Raw genomic sequence first — 18,369 nt, 5'->3', positions numbered from 1 at the left:
AAAACACTCTAATCAAGTATCACAGAACTAAATATCACACAAAATTACCAATTACTGATAAGGTCAAATCTGATGAGTTCCAAAGAATGCCAAATTAATGCATAAAGACGAATTCAAATGAAAAAGTACGAAACACAAAAGTCGTATAAAATTCAGAGACCTTTCCAGAATGGTAAGGCTCATTAAAAACGAACAAGTGACGAATTCGGAAAAGGCATATTTGTGGACTGTTGAACAGAATCAGCCCTTGATTACAATAGTATTTTGATATTTAAGACATCAAAATCACAGAATTTAGCAGCGGGTTATAAACGCAAAATGTAGATATCGAAAAGAGCTTTCCAGAATGGTATCACTCATAAGTTTTGAATAAATATTCAATTTAATATGAATTAAATATTCAATTTATAGAAAAGATAGATTTGATGATATTTACAAGCATAATTTTAGAAAACTCAAAGAACGAAAAACAAAGATAATCAAAGTATCTTTTCAACAAGTCTAGAATCACAACAATCCATTAAACATAGAATTAATTACAAATTTTACAAGAATTCAGATTACTAGAACTGAGGCACAAGAATTCGATTAAGTACAACAAGATTGATAATATAACGAAAATATCCGTACCTCAAGATCTTAGTTATCGAGAATGCTAACAACGATTTCAGAACCACAAATCACAAAAACCCCAATTCCACAAACGCCAAATTCATAACTCTCCAAAAAGTTTTTGATGTTCATCTCAATCTCCATCTCTTTTCTCTTTCTATTTCTCTCTTTTCTTTCTCCATCTCTCTCTATCCCTCTTTTCTCCTTTCTCAAGTAACGTAAGCTCCTCTTTTTTTTACAAACCCTAACTCTCCTCTTTCTTCTCTTTTTTTTAATAAAACATTCATAATTCTTTTAATAAAAACCTTGCTATTTTTTTAAAACTAATACTATTAAAATAATATTCTGAATATAAGAATAAATATAAACTTACACAAACTATATTAATTCCGACTCACTAATATTATTAAATAATCAATACCAATTAATTAAATTAAAAATGATAAAATAGTGGGATGTTACAGTTACGGTACTAGCCCACAAGATAATGTAATATTCAAATAAGAATATTAAATATCAACTATGTATACTTGACTTGAGAATATAGAACAATATGTCAAGTATACTTTCGATTACTCCGTCTTTATGGATAATGTATATCGGAGTAATACAAGAAGTCTTTTGTATATTTATATAAGCAATATGGCTTATGACTTCTTTAGTATTTTTCTTCGTTCGATTATGTATTTATAGATCGAAGAATACTGTAGTTACAATCTCGGAATTGTAACTTAATCCTTTTTAAGCTCGTAGGCTTAAGGATTTTAGTATACTTATATTTTGACAATTATAGAGCCAAAGTATACTTTTAACTTCGTGCACAATTTATAGGTTCTATATAAGCCAAGATCAAGATAAAAGAAGTGCAAGTAATTGGCTTTGGATTTATGCTCTTGAAGTTTAGGTGGATGATTACGAAGTTTACTATTTATCGATTTATAATCCTACCCACGGAACACTGAATATGTTAGTGGGGATTATACAATACTTTTCGTAATGATTTTATATACACGAACTATGCATTGACCAAGATCCAAATAAATGAAGTGCAAGTAATTGGCCAACTCGTGTGATTAAATCCACCTTTGAAGCTTAGATGGATGATTACGAAGTTTGTTATTTATCGATTTATAATCCCACAGAACACTAAAGATGTTAGTGGGGATTATACGATACTTTTCGTAATGATACTATATACACGAACTATGCGTTGGCCAAGATCCAAATAAATAAAGTGCAAGTAATTGGCCAACTCGTGTGATTAAATCTGTCTTTAATATTTGAAAACATTACGAAACTTACTATTGATCGAATTATAATCCCACGGAACACTAAAGATGTTAGTGAGGATTATACGATACCTTTCGTAATTATTTCTATATTCACGAAATATGTTGGCCAAGATCGAGATAAATAAAGTGCAAGTAATTGGCCAACTCGCGAGGTTTGTCAAATATGAAATCTCACTCGTGAGGAGTTATAGAGATTTATGAAATCTCACTCGTGAGGAGTTATAGAGATTTAAGTACTTGTATTTTATAGATCTTCTTCTTTTAAAGCTTACTTTATTCGAATTCCGAGTTTAAATCTTTGTTCTCTTTTCTTTGAGAACCTTATTCATAGGAGATCTAGTATTAGAGCTTGAGATGAAGTAGAGAAATTAAGTATAAAGCTCAATTAAAAAAACTCAAAGAAGAAGCTAAAAATTACCACTTTTAGAAAAACGGTCGAAAAAGTTTGCCGGAAAAATTCGCCGGAGGTTCGGCCGGATTTTGGCACTGTGAACGAACTTGGGCAGCCCTTAGGAAGGCCGGAGAGTGGTAGTGGATGAGCTCACTTGGTGGGATAAAGCTTGGTTGGTTGAAGCTAAGCTTGAGTTTCAAAAACCTTGTATATATGTATATTTATTTAAGAGAGAGAAGGTTTTTGAGAAGAAGTATGTGTATAGAATCCGAAAGAAATGAAGCGAAGAACTTCTTGAAAAAATTCCAGAAATTTTGTGGCTCTTTATCTTGGTTGAAATGGGTTGGGGTGGAGGTTTATTTATAGGAAAAGTTAGGTGGATTGAATGGTGGAGATTTGAGAAAAAATGGATGGTGGATGTTGTATGTCACATGGATTGATGACATGGCAAGTAGGTTGTATTTCTTTGCTAGCCATATAAGACAAAAAAGTTTATGGGATTCAAAACTCAGCTGATATATTTGATTAAATATATATTTTCCTTTACTTTTAATCATTGTTTAATCATTTTAATTAAGCATTAAGCACTATAAAATATGACCACCCTAAAAACTCTTAAATAAATACCATAAAAAAATATGATAATTATCTAAATATTATAAAATGATGTCCTGAAAGTTTTGGTCAACTTTGATCAATGGTAACTAGGTCAAACGTGGTCAACTGTGGGACCAACTACCTCAAAATTTGTGCCTGGACAAAAATTATCGAAATGTTACAAAATTTTTACCATGCATAGAAAATACCATTTAAATGATCCATACCAAATTTCAAGTCATTCTAGTGAGTGGAAGTATTTTATTTAAAATATAAACTGTTATGTCAACATTTTCTTCCGAGTAAAAATACCATTGGTCTTGAATTAAATATATGGATATTTTGACCAAAGTTTTGACTTGAATAAATACTTAAAATATATTTCCTAATATATGAAATATATTTGTATGGTAGGAAATATTTTAGAGTATTTTTGAATAATTTTCTCCGAGAAATGCTGATTTTACGAAACGAGAGAAAATTACTTGACGTATACATGAAATGGGTTATAAAAATGGATTTTAATGTTTCAATCATGAATATTAATAAACCTTGGATAAAAACTCTTTTGATGGATGTAAAAATATATTTTGGAGTGAAGAGTAAAATATTTTTGATATAGCACGAGTCTTCTAAGGAATATATCTGATATATCCCTTTTTCGAGCTTGTTGCCTTATTGATGTTGCGACTGAGATCTAAGACATATCATGTCTTGATATTTCTTCTTTTATCATATTGCCTTCGAGATATATTCCATAACGATATAATTTTGATGTTTTTGAATAATGGAATATCTCTTTTATATGAATATACTTGAAAATAATTTTGCTAGTTTGACTATTTTGACTTGATTTGGATCAATTAAAATCATTTCCTAATGGAGAGGATCTATGTGTATTTAAATTTTATGTTTAATCGTACAAATACCAAAATAAATAATATATCGAAGATATCCTTTCAGAAAGTTTATAAACATATTTACAAAGATGTTTAATAAAAATATGGTAATGAGGATTCCAGCCGGACCTCAAGTGTTCCAGCCAGACAAGAACAAACCCGTCTGCGGGATGGTGATGGATCTTCTCCCTGGGTCGGGGCCATTTCCACCCTACCCGCCTTATCCATTTTATCCGGATCTAGCCCAGCCAACTTATCTTTCAAAAGATAACGATCCTTACTAACGATCATCTGAGCGAACTTTTGGTCGAATTCAGCCTTGTCATAGGGCTTGGGATGGCTGTTGAGCTGCTTGGCATAGCCACATCTTATATTCCTATGGTACCAGTCATTATCTAAAGAATCTGTCTTCGTCACAAAATGATAATTAATTGTTAGGTAATGAATCACACATAGAGGGGGGGGGGTGTAATGTGTTTTAGTGTTTTTTTGCTTTCTTGAAATGTTTATAGTGATAAACAAAGTAAACTAAAACCTTGTAGTGAAATGTGTTAATACTAAAATTAAACAGATAGAAATATTGAAAACAAATCTTTCAAAACTCACTTAATTTTATATTAAAATTAAGAATGTCTTGCTATAAAATTTCTAGGCTCTTTATTGATAAAGACCTTAGCTTCTTCCTTGAGAGAATACAAGATTTCTTATCTAAATTGTACAACTAACAAGGCATCTAGTGTTTACTTTATAGAACAATAACACTGGTTATTACACAGCATGCAATAGCATGTACTAAAGCCAACTTTTGGATAACCAAATCTTTCTATTTCTGGCTTAGTGTATCTTTGCTCTTCTTGCACGCCTGTGACTTTACTTTGACAGTTAATCTTGGCCTTTGATCTTGTACTCTTCAATCTGATTTTTGTAGGCTTGTCAATCCAACTGGATTGTTTGTTGATTGATAATCTTGGATATTGAACTGATCTACACTTTATACTTTGAGTTTTACCCCAAGATCTCCAATTTGATCAATAGAGAACTTGACATATCGATAAGTATATTGGCTTATCGAGATCTCTAATAACTCTATAATTGTTTGACTTATCGAGGTCTCTGAGTTCTCTATTGAGAATTTGTCTTGTCGAGATCTCTCATCTTCATGTCTTCACTTTTTCTTATCGATGTATCTGAGTTCTCTAGTGATAAATAGACTTATCAATATCTCAGAGATCTCTAGTGATATTTTGACTTATCGATATCTCAGAGATCTCTAATGATATTTTCACTTTTCGATATCTCAGAGTTCTCTAGTGAAGAAATGACTTGTCGGTATCTCCAATCTTCATGTCTTCAATTTGGCTTGTCGATATCTCTGAGTTCTCTAATAGCTTTCCTGACTTCTTGATAAGTCATTCTGGAGTTCTCAAATGACTTCTCTATAACACTTAATCTGTGACTTGTAGAGATCTTGACTTAGAATATCTTTCCCAAAATAGATTTATTCAACTCCAAGCTTCTTCATAATTCTTCTGAGGCATGATCTTCTTGATTTTCTTCTAGATAGAATTCTTAGACTTGATAATGTTTACAGAAAAAGACTCCAGTCTGCCCTTGAACATTTTTAGAGACTTAAGTGTTATAATACAAAATGCAAATTTAGATTACAATACAACTTACTTAGGATTGTCAAATTGACTTAGTCTTGTTATAGTATAGGCATGTCTTGCATAAAAATCTCCCCCAATTTGTGAGAAGATTGTTTATCACAAATTTATGCCTGTTAACAAGACTAACCCCAAACTACAATGGACAAGAAGATTTATACATAAAAATTGACATAAATATAACATTTATACATTAGGTAATTCCATGAGTTAGGCAAATACATACATCAGACAAATACTGTATCTTTTGTTTCTTCTCTAATGAGGTCATTTAAGTATACAAGAATTTCCAATTCCTATATGATTAGTGTCCCTCTTAGAGCTTCTACAAGTTTGAGTCTGTCAGGTTTTGGATAGCACTCAACAAATCAATCCTAAATTTTGAGAATGTGCCGGCTTTGACATTTATAAATCTTCCATCCTTGGAAATTATGCTCTTACCTTTTGCCTTGACTACTTATGATATTTGAATGTACATTTCTATTTCTTTATCATATTTCATCTTCCTCTCCTCATACTCTGCCTTGTTCATTGCTTTTCTTTCCTCCCTTACTATCAACCATTCAGCTAAAACAGATCTCCATGCCCTGGTTGCAATGTCCTTGTCCTTTAGCAAGCTTATAACTATCTTAACTTCTTTGGGTGAAAAAGTGTCCATTAAGTTGCTGCCAAGAAATGTGAAGGACCCATCTTCATAGTTGATTCTTACTTCCCTTAGTGTTACAACCCAAACTCTAACTATTTCATTAGCTAGTTGTTGAAAGTGGTCTTCATCTGAGTTGCACCAGTTTAGAGGTAGAAAATCACTTTGCTTGTAACAATTCTAGATGGCCCTCTCAGTAACTTGTACTTTCTCATTATGCTTAGCTTTCTTAGGTTTCCTCCCAACAAACTTGAAGTTAACTTTGAGTGATGGCTTGAAAGAAGGTAGCTTTGTGATTTTCTTGAGAAAAGTTTGGCTTGAGGTGATTGGTAATTTTAGAAAGGTGTTAGCAGTTTGTTTGTATAGGAATTTAGGCTTTGAGGTTAGAGGTGGTTCAGTGTATGAGTTTATTGGCTTTGAAGGTTGAGCTTGGTTAATTTGGATTTGTAGGGTTTGTTGGTATGGTCCTGAGTTGTCTTCCTTCTTTTTCTTCCTCCTTTCATCTCTCTTATTGTCATCTCCTTTTTTCTCATCCTGCTTCTTATCCTTGCTTCCGGTTGCTCTTGAGGATTGACTTGGATTTGAGCTAGAAGGTTTTTGTTCATCATGCTTATGCACATCGTCATCCTTATCTTCCTTTAAATTGTAGTCTGTTGTAGGCAACATGGTCTCAACATTTTGAAGGTATCTCCCCAAGATCCTGATCATTTCCTCATCTTCAGACTTCTTGTTAATTTTAATCTTTAGATCAGTTTCAAGGGTCATGATCAATCTCAAGTTATTCCTTACACAATTTTTAGGAACTGTGAAGTATCTGCACTTTCTGGTTTGTAGACAGATGTAGGCAATCCCCCTGCTTAGATGGAGATAGGCTTAGGAAAAATAGCTATCTGAGCATTTTTGAGTTCCTTTAGCAATTGTGTGTCCTCTGGAATTACTGTGTGCACTTTGTCAATTACCACATCCATCTCAGATGCTCTCAGTTTTTGAAGATTGGAGAGAGACACCTGGAGACATCTGTCCAGTCAACAGTCATTTACATTTGCAACTATTCTCTTTTCCAGAAAGTTGTCAACTTGAACAAGCACCACTTTAACAAAGTTTATGTTATTGTCCAATGCTTTCTTGTATGTAACATAGTTATTGTGTAGAGACACCCTCAAGACTGTCAGAAGTTTATTAAATTCATTATCTTGACAAGGTCCTTCTGCAGCTTTTAGGAGTCTTTCTTTTCCAACATCATGAGAAATTTGAGCTTTTGATGAGCTTTGACCATGCTGAGTTGTTGACATCAGTTCTTTTGACTTACCAGCATCTCTGGATTTTTGAATCCTAGCCTCTATCTCCCCCTTAGTCTTGGTGACAGTCATGATTAGGGGAGTTGGCAATTATGGCCTCACAGACTCAGGAAGTACAGGCAGTGGGATATTGAGATTTCCCATGATGGCTCCCAAAGCAACAGAGTTATGCATTTGTAAGTGCTTGTGGGAGTCCACCAAGTCTTAAATATCTGCGTGTTGACTCTGCACCAGTGTAGCAAGAGCTTGCACTTGAATTGTGAGTTTGTCATTTGAGGTTTGCAGAGTGGAGACTTGATTTTGAAGAGCCTGAATTTTGAGATTGGTAGATGTGGAAGTATGTGGTTAAGAGCTTGTAGATACTGAAGAACCATAAGTTGCTTCTACAGCTTGTTTGATACCATCCATGAGCAATGCAGAAGGCTCATATCTGCTTTGGTGAAGCTGGTCCAATTTGAGCTTTGTGTCATTTGATCTGGTGATTTGTTATTGAACCACTTCATGAAGAGCAATAAAAGATTGTCTGAGATTGTTGACATCTTTTTCCATAGAATTAGATCTAGCCTTGCCATTTGGTCAGCAAAATGTTGAAACTTTGAGGTGATCTTGACTTGGGAATGTATGATCTCATCCATCTTCTCCTTCACCGGCTTCCTTATTTTATCTTCATGACCAGTCAACTTGAGTTCTAGAGCTTTACCAAATAGGTGAAAAGCTTTGAATTGAGCTTTGTAAACTTTAGTGACTGCATCGTAGACATCCTATGGAGTCAAGGTCTTGGCATTACTTCCCAGTATTATGACATATTTTTCTCTAAACTTGTCCAAGACTTGATCCATTTCTAAGGCAAAGTCCTTAGACAGCTAGGCATCAACATTATCATCTTGCTCTCCTTCATCTATAATTTTCTCCTTCTGCTTTTCAACTTCTTCATTGTATGTCAGCGGAATTGCTTGATAATCCTGGTTGCTCATGTCTGAAGTTTGTAGATGCTGTGAAATATTGGTTAGTCCAGAAATATGCTCAACAAGAAGATCATCCACAGATGTAGGTTGAGAGTCAGTTGTTTGCAGCCATTGTGAGATGAGGTGTGGTTGTTGAGGTTGAGAGGTTGATGGTTGGTGTGAAGGATCATAACCACCTATGACAGAAGTCACAATTGAGCTCACAGTTTGCACTGTGGTTATGAAAGGTTGTTGTTCCTCACCAATTATGGGAACCTCCATTTGAATTGGAGGGGATTGGACTGTGCTCCTGTCATTTGCAACAGCTTCAAACCCTTGTGTGTCTTGCACCACACTGTCACTTAAATATGCTATACTTGCCTCCTCTATGACAGGATCATTGGAGATTGTACTCCTAGTATCAATTGTTAATGCAATTTTTTCTAGGGTTTTGAGGGGAGTTGTTCCTGGAACAGGAACCTCCAATTAAATTGGAGAGGATTTAGATAGATCCCCCTCAGGAGTACTACCCTCTAACCTTGCAGTCTGTCAAGACTGATTTGCACATGAAGGTGCAATAGTGACCTCCATGGGGTCTTCAGTAAAAACTGATGAATCCGCCATGGTTTTGATGATGTCATCAAGGTCTACCCCATCTAGTAGTCTCTCACCATCTAAATGAGGTATTTGGGTGGTGAGCAAGGTTTCTTGAACCAAGTCACTCGGCAGGGGCAACACTTGAGGATTTGATTCAAGTCTTTCAGTATAGGAAGAAGAAATATTAGATATAAGAGTTTGAAGTTTAGGACTGAGCGTTGGCAGCTCCCCCTGAATGGATGAGGAAGCTTCAAGAGATGTGCTCTCCTTATGTGTGTCATCCTTGTTTCTCCTTCATGGTTGTGCAGACTCTTTATATGGTGCATTTGAGAGAATGCTCTTTTTAATAGAAATACCCTGTTGAGAGGATGTCTCTAGAATTTGTTTTGGCCCCATTTGTACAACTGCATCCTTTTGAGAGGATACAGAGGTGTCTAGAGTGGTCAACTCAGTTTGATTAGTCTTCTTTAGCTTTCTGACCAAGGGTGACTCGGTTGGTATTTGTTCATTACCACTCTCATTCATTACAGTAAGGGTTATCTCCTTTCTCTTCTTTTTACTCACTTCACCCTTTTGAGAGAATGAAGTGGTTGGTTTTCTAGCTGCTATTTGTTTTGTAGAAGTGGTCTCAGCTTGGGAAGGCCCTTGTTGGTTTTCCTGTATTTGAACTTCTACAGGTTCAAGGACCATAGTTGTACTAGATTGTGCATTAGATCTCATGTCAGGCATATGGTAAGGGTAAGTCTTAAACCTCTCCTTTATGAATGGAGTGATTTTCAGACTCACATTTACCTTGTTCTTTGTAGTAAGTGAACCAAATATAATTTTGGACACTTGCTTACAATTGCCTATTTTAGTGTTGTCTATACCATTCAACACATGTATGTATGCTACTTTATGATTTAAAGTGGACATAATAAATCTAGGAAAGAAAATTACCTTACCTCTAGCAGATTGGAGCATAGTTAGCCTGGTGGAAGTTCTTCTAGCATCAATAGACCGATATTCAAGTGTCTGTTGTGGGCTATTGAGAACACTAGCTTCTGCACCACACTAGAGATATTGTCATATCCTGTCTTCCTGCATCTGAAGGCCCTTACTATAGAATCAAACACAAAGGACCACTCCTTCCTTAGGTTTGTTCTGTTTAAACTTGCCAGGTTGATTCTTCCATCATAGTTGATGAAATCCATGAACTCAGCTAGTTCATCCTGTGTTGGCACCTCCACTAGGTTTGCAGTTGGAAGAACTAAAGCTACATTCACATCTTGCTCATTGAACTCTATCTGTTGGCCTCCAATTGAGCAAGTTACCACCAAGGACACAGAATTGTCATGCATAACAGTTCTCACCACAGTTGTTGTCCAGAATTCATGCAGACCATCCAAGTATAGGACTGGGTTAACAGTTAAAGCACCTGTAAGATAAGATTCAGACAAAAATTTTACAAACCCCTTGAAACTGTCAGGGGCTTGGTTAGCATCAGAGAAAGTGATGTGGTTGGTTCCTTTCTATGGGATTATAGCTCTAACATTGTTGAGTGCCATTGTTATCGAGTAAGAGTGAATGGGTAAGAAAAATTAGTGAAAAAGATTTTAAAACGAGAGAGAAATTGGTTTGGAATTGAAAAGGCTAGGTCACTTAGAGTTCTCGAAGGCGTGAGTATATATGTATCGAGATGTCTGGGTATTTATAGTAAAAGTAGATGACTTATCGAGAACTCAAAAATAGACATTTAGAGTTTGTCTATCGAGAAGTCATTTTGGAAAGAGAGGTGCATATCGATAAGTTATTTTATTTTAATTCTTGTAGAGAACTAAAAATAAGCTTATCGAGATGTCAAATAAATACCCAGTCTGTCCAAAATGGACTGAATTGTTTCCAATTTTTATTTGGATAAATCAAAATAAAATCAGAATAATTTTGTCAAAAGTATTTTACCAAAATAATTTATTGGATTAAATTATTACAGTTCTGAGTTATTTATAAGTCAAAAATAATACTTGTAGAGAACTCAGTTAGTAAACACTTATAGAGAACTCTACAATGACTTATCGATAAGTCATAATGAAGCTTATCGAGAAGTCAATAAATTGACTTATCGAGAATTCACTCGAGAAGTCTTAAAATGACTTGTCGATAAGTCAGTTAGACTTATCGAGAACTCAGTTCTTTATATACTCTTGATTTCTTTGATTTTGTCTTGTGTTTATTTTACATACTGAAAATGTAAATTAACATCTAGACAGTTTACTTAGAATTTGAAAAATTCCGAGCTAAATTTTGAATTTTGAAAAATAAATATGTAGAGATTTCTGAAATATTAATAATTCATATTTCAGTTAATTTCTACTTAAATCAAATTAATTTAATTTACTATAAATTAATCTGCTGTAACACATTAGCTGAGTTCTTGCCTTAGGATGAAGAATTTAACATCCCAATTTCACTTACAAGTCTGATAAAATGTTGCTTCATAAAAAGGTTTAGTAAAAATGTCAGCTAATTATTTTTTTGTTAGAACAAAAATGAGCTCAATGGTGCCATTTGCAGCATGTTCTCTAATAAAATGGTATCTTACATCAATGTGCTTTGTCCTAGAGTGATTAACTGGATTAGCCACAATAGATATAGCACTAGTATTATTATACATAATTGGGATTTTGTGTAACACTAGGCCATAATCCATCAGCTGATTTCTAATCCAAAGCACTTGAGCACATCAACTTCCAGCAACTATATATTCTGCCTCAGCTATGAAGGTTAACACAGACTGTTGTTTCTTGCTATGCCAGGATACAAGTCTTTGTCCAAGAAACTGACAGCTTCCACTAGTACTCTTTCTGTCTGTTAGTCCCAAAGTATCGTAGAAGGGGGGGTTTCAATACGATACCTACAATGTTTTCGATTCGTTTCAAGTTCTTCATTAAAAGTACGGAATCAAAAACATCATAAAACAATTTGAGGAATATATTGTTTTATTAATATAAACCTTGAAGTTGCTACAATCTAATCAATGTATTGATTAGCTACAATAAATTCAGCAGCATAACAGTATGTTTACAAAGATATAAATGTGAAGCTTTAATCGAGCTCTCGTAAACTTTCTGTGTTTACTGAAGAAGATAACTGCCTGAATGAATTACATTAAATTGCTTTTTTGTAGTCTTTCCAAATTTAATGGACAGGTGGCCAATTCTTGTCCACTCATATCATTAAATTTGCTGCACATTAAATCAGTAAAAAACACATCTATGGCGACAGCTCTGTGGCGACAGCATCACTTGTACCTTCTCTGTGGCGACAGCTCTATAGCGACAGAGTTGCCTTGAGCATATCTCTGTGGTGAATGCTTCTGTGGCGACAGGGTTTTCTTGAGCATATCCCTGTGGTGACAGCTTATGTGGCGACAACTCTATGGTGACAGGGTTGCCTTGAGCATATCCCTGTGGTGACAACTCTATGACAATAGGTAGAGATAACTGTCTTGACTTAAAGTATTTTAGATCTTTGTCAAACTATTCTTCAATGTATCAATCATTTTTCTTCTATTAATTAAATCAAAATACTTTCTTGAATGTTGATGTTTGGTGCACTGGTCTGGTTCACAAACAGCTAGCATTGTGAGGATCCTAATTCAATTTGTCTTGTGTTTCTGAGTTGATACAGACTGATGTTTATCCATTGCTTCTTTCACTGAACCCTTGATCTGTAAAACTTGAAATTAATACATGCAACTGATGTCTAAAGCCCCTTGATGTCTTATTCTTCATGGCTGCTTGAACATAACAATGAACTTCTTCCCATGATCTGTTAGAGGACTTAATGAATCAATCACATCATTTGGTTCTTTATGTTTATCCTTTCTTCATCTGAAGGGTTCCTGTGCTTCACAGTTTAATATTGTTTATCTATTTCTGTTTTCATGTTGAGTTATAAATCCTCGATTAGATGTTACATTACATTATGCTTTACAATCTCCCCCTATTTGATTCTTAGAGTTCGACAAGTAAATCCCTAAGGATAACTCAACTGATAATAAGAAAAAGTACGAACTATAAAATAGATAAAGATATTAAATACATTCTTGATTACATATCCATTTCCAGATTTCTTAAGATACAAATTACAAAGAAGTGTTCCTCTAGCCTAAACATATACTCTATGTCTTATTTATCTTTGTCTTCTTCTGCTTCCTGCTTCCTTCTTCTTCTTGAGGCTGATCGGATTTTCTCTTAGAGATTTTCTTCTTGAGACCTGAAGGTTTTGGAGGAGACTCTTTCAGCTCATTCAATCTAGCTTGTACACAATCACGAGCTTCTATCTCAAGTGCATTGACTGGAGGTGGATTATTCAGTTCATGAAACATTATCTCAAGTTACTTGACTTTAGAGCATTTAGGAACCAGATCAAACAATAGTGAGGATTTTATGGACATAACGAAGACTGTTATCCTTTTTGGATGTCCTCTTACTCTTCTAGTGTCATTGATTGACTCTTCTTCCATTACTTCATCAAGTATCTTTATGATAGGGATCAAAGCAACCTTGTCTTCTTTACATGTGGATAGTTTGACATCCGTCAAGGCTTGCTGTATTGAGCCTGATTCACTTGTCCTGAAGTCTTTGATTCTGATCCTGCATTTGTTGATTCTAAAGACTAGCTCCCCTTCACTATCAGTGCTGATTATGGGTTCAATATTTTTTAGAAGATTAATTTCTGCTTCTCCATTGATGAACACCATCTCATGATATTCTCTTATGATTGCCTTCATATCCTTCTTCATGTCTCTGATCATCTTGTCATTGAGCCTATAAGCATATAAAACTTCAGTAGCTTTGACATCTGCTTCTGATCTTTTAACACCTGGAGCTTCCAATTTAGCTCTTTTGCTCTTTAGTTGACTTTCCAGAAAGGTAAGTTGTAGATAAGGAATAGTTCTTATGTGTTGGTCAAACATGGTGATGTTCTACATTCTACCACCTGCAAATAGTTTGATCATGAATGGATACATAAATGCTTGAGAAGATACATCCATCATCATTCTCCAAAGTCTGTCTCTGGAATATTCATTTTCATTCAATTTCAACCATGGGATTTTTTAGGCTAAGACGAACAGTTCAAAAATGTTCAACTTCTACAGTACACTGGTAGACACTTTCATCTGTAGACCATCTATGTGATTGATAGTGATCTTCCATCCATTCTTCAGAATGTTCACAGTAGTTCCAGTAATTACTTTAATGAACTGATTATAGAACTTATGGATGTTTACATATGTCTCTCTGTAGTGCTCCAAAGTTCTCAACAGATTAGAGTTTTCAGGGTCTGAATAGTGATATGTTTCTGGTTTGTCCATTTTCTTCTTTATTTCTTCCCATTTGCTTCTTTTCCTGTTAGCTCGAAGATATGCTACTCTCTCTTCTCTGTTCCTTCTTCTTTGAATAGCTCTTTGAATTCTTGCTCTAGATCTTTCTATTTCTTCTTGAATCTCTAAATACGAGCGATTGATTTTCTCTGTGATTCCGTAGGATAGACAGTCGTCTGACAAAGCATCTTTGTCTTCAAATTCTTCATCCTCAGAGATGATCCTTCTTTCTTCCGTAGCCACTTTCTCGAATCTTGGCTCACACCCAATCGGAACATCACTTTCATCTATTTCACCATCTTCTAGTTCCTCTTCAGAAAATAAAGGTCTTGAAGCATATATCTGAGATCGCAGATTTCTCTGAGTTGTAATGATTTGGCTCAGATGTCCTGATTGCTCCCCCTGAGATGTTGCACTCTCCTTAGAGAATCTTTCCTTGAGGAGCACCCTTTCATCAATTCTCTCTTATAGCTCTTCCTTCATCTTATCTTCAAATTCATCATACGTACCGGTATTCTGAAAGGCATCTTGAAGTAGATTAACAGCAGTGTCTACTTTTTCTTGTTCTACTACCCTTTTCTCCCCCTCAGTTAGGTTATCCTTCAGAGCTGGAGTTGATTGGGCATGTAAGGTTGAGACAGGGATCTCAAGAGAAGCAGGCAGTTGCTTGCTGACTGAGGTCATTGGCCCAGTACTGGCAAGAGCTGCTTTAGATGAGACCGAGATCGACGTTTTCTTGCTAACTGAGATCTTTGGCTCAGTGTTGGCAGTTGCTTTTCCTTTTCCTGTATGAGAGAGAGAGAGAGATCGCTCAACGAATTCCCGTAAACTGGCGAATGCTACTTGCTGATGTTCAAGTTGATCGGAAAGACTGGCGATCTGATGATCTCTGAGAGATAGTTCTGTCTAAAAGTGTTGATCTTTAAGAGCCAGCTGTTCCTTGAGATAGATGTCTTTGAAAGCTAGCTGCTCTTTAAGATAATCTTTAGTGACATATTTTGATAGATCTATAGGTGTAGTGTGGATGGTAGGTATCTCACAGGCTTCTCCCAGTGTATCGCTCAACACTTTATCACTCAGTTTGATGTCATGTGTGTCACTCGTTCTCACAAGTTCACTCTTCTCAAAGCTCCGAGTTCCAAGTGTACCTGCAGAAGACACTGGAGCCATCCTTAAGGAGGTCAACAATGGTGCAATGGGAGCTCGCAATTCCCGATCTTTGTCTGAGACAAGTTTCCTGTCATCAGGAGATGACTCATCCAGATTTAGAATCTGGGGGGGGGGGGAGCACTGGGGCCTTCATATTTGGCATCTGATCCCCAGCTTCCCCTTGTATCTGTGAAGATACAATCCCCTCAGGCTCACCAGTTAAATCTGGTTCATCGCCAATGGGTTGCCGATCCGCGCCTACATCGGATCCACTAGCCGCAAATGCATCCAGGTTTATTAATCTTGGGGAGGTAAGTGATGTGCTAGGTTTGGCAGCGATTACATCACTCTCTCCTAACACCTGTGAAGGTAGTTGATCCATTGAAGGACCTTGAACAGGATATTCTAACCGTAAAATGGTTGAATTCCCTGTTTTCGTCAATACTTCCTCACCAAATAGTACTCTTCTAATCGACTCATTTAAAGCTTCAAGAGCTTGGATATTGGATAAGGTGTTTGACTCGTTACAGGATGCCGTGACTGACGGGCGAATTTCAATAGATCTACCTTATTGAGAAGATAGATCTAGTAACTGTGTAGTTGCCTTTTTAGCTAGAGAATCCTTTTGAGAAGTTACCTGGAGGTTTACAGTTGTCTCAGGATGTTCACTACTTTGCTTCATAAGAGATAGAGCTGCAGGTTCTCTCAAAGTACCTTCCTTATTTGCTGCATCTAGTGCAGTTTCTCCCTCTATTTGCATGGGGTCCTTATACTCCAGGGTTTGAGCTAGGAGAGTTGACGGTGTTTGGTTGGGCTCTAGAGGGTGGTTATGAATTTGTGGCATGCCAAATTTACTCCCTAGCCTATCTACTTGTTCAATAAGTAGCTGTGTGTGCTGAGAATCAAGGTGTAATTGATCTATGCTAATGAAATCAAAGCATGCTTCAAAAGTATTACTCATAGAAGAGGTACCCACACCTGAGAAAACTGGTCTGTAGACAGATGTATTAGAATGAGTAGACTCAACAGCTTGATGGGGTGGACTAGCAGCTTCAGGTTAAAGTTATGGAGAATCTTCAGGTGCAGCTTCTTGTTCTTGTTTAACTTCATCCTCTGCTTGATCACCATGATCAGGATCAGATTGATCTGCTTCTGCATTCACATTTTCTTCAGGTTCATGATCAATGTTTTCCTGTGGGTCATATTCAGCTTGAGGTTCATCTTCAGCTCCAGGTGCATCTTCAGCTTCAAGTGCATCTTCAGCTTCTTCTTCTTCTTCTTCTTCTTCTTCTTCTTCTTCTTCTTCTTCTTCTTCTTCTTCTTCTTCTTCTTCTTCTTCTTCTTCATATTGAGCATTGATAGTGGCAAAGACATCTATTATGTGGTCTGTTAGGAAAGCAACTTCTGAATTTGGATAGTTCCCTTTCTTGTGTAACTTAGTCACTAACAGTTGAGATAAGACAGGATGATCTTCCAAGATGTCACTGTGAGTTGATGTCTTTTGGGCTCCTGACAGTTTTCCATTGAGCACTATCTGAAGGAACCTTGCGTATAGGATAAAGTTCTCACGATGTGATTGGTTCTCCAAAATGTGCTTCATGAATAACCGTCCAAAGTTAATGCGAAGATTATTCGTGACAGCAACCCCAACAACTTGATTGAAGATAGTTAGTCTGTGGAATCCAGCCGTCTTAGGAGCCAAGCAGTGAGATATTATATTGAAGAATAGATTCCATTCCTTCGGAAGATGACTTTTGTTGAAGTGCCTTGGTAAGTCATCATTCGCTGTCATTGTGCTCCTTATTTCTCTGAAGAAACTGAGTAATTCCCAATCTTCTGGAGTGTCATCACAATTATCATGAGGTAACCGAAGATGTTCATTGAAATCGTCCTCTGTAATTCTGATGGTATCAACACCAATGTGAAAGGAAAAAGCTAATTTTTTATCTTCAGAAGAGTTTTGTAGCTGTTGTATGTACATGCCTGAGAAGCTCAACATTCAATTTCACATTAGTAGTTAATGCGAAGCGCACAATTGAGTGTTCGTTTAAAAAACGGATCCAAGTCTCAAAGTGTACCATTTTCACTGGATCACGTTCAATAATAGAAACAAAATTTGTTTTTGGAATTTGAATATTATTCGCCATTTAAATAAAATGAGAATAAAAATTTAGATTTAAAACAAATTTAATTGTGCCCTTCGAATTATTAAAAGAAATAAATTGACTACTCTTTAACACACTTTTATTTTTAAAAGGTTAACCAAACACAGCCTTAGGAAAGAGATTAGATAAAGATTAAACCACTTAATAATGAACCAAACAAAGCCTTAAATAATTAAAAACCAAGTAGTTCTATCTACAAAAATACTCTGTGAAAATGTTTGATTTTGGTATCAAACTACTCCTTATGAAATGGGCTTTTAAAAACTGTAAAAGTTATGAAATTTAGCAGCACTTTGTTAGGGTTTTGATCAACAAAAAAAATCTGTCTCCTCCTGTGATTGTTGTGTTATGTATATAATGAAGAAAAGAAATTGATCTGTGTCTATATACTGGCAGCAAAACAAATAAATTAAATCAAGGGCCGTGTTGCGACATCCGTGTTGCGACATCTCTCTGTGGCGACCACTCTCTGTGGTGACACAGAAGGATATGACTTAGATAATTTTCTAAGTCTGTCTCTCTGTGGCGACACAGAGGGATATGACTTAGAATAATTTCCAAGTCTTTCTCCTGTGTTGCGATACAGTCTCCTTGCTGCTGGGATTTATTTTAAACACACAAAAAAAACTTCATTTAAAAAGGATGTTTAAAATAAATAATAATTCACAATTATATTTCACTACTTTTACAGATATTATCATTTTATTGATAACACTAAAATTTTTGTGAAAAATAATTATGCTGCAATAT

The sequence above is a fragment of the Apium graveolens genome, chromosome 5, assembly GCF_009905375.1.
Source record: "Apium graveolens cultivar Ventura chromosome 5, ASM990537v1, whole genome shotgun sequence".
NCBI classification, from domain to species: domain Eukaryota; kingdom Viridiplantae; phylum Streptophyta; class Magnoliopsida; order Apiales; family Apiaceae; genus Apium; species Apium graveolens.
The sequence above is the reverse complement of the archived record's forward strand: the minus strand, read 5'-3'. Positions refer to the sequence as shown.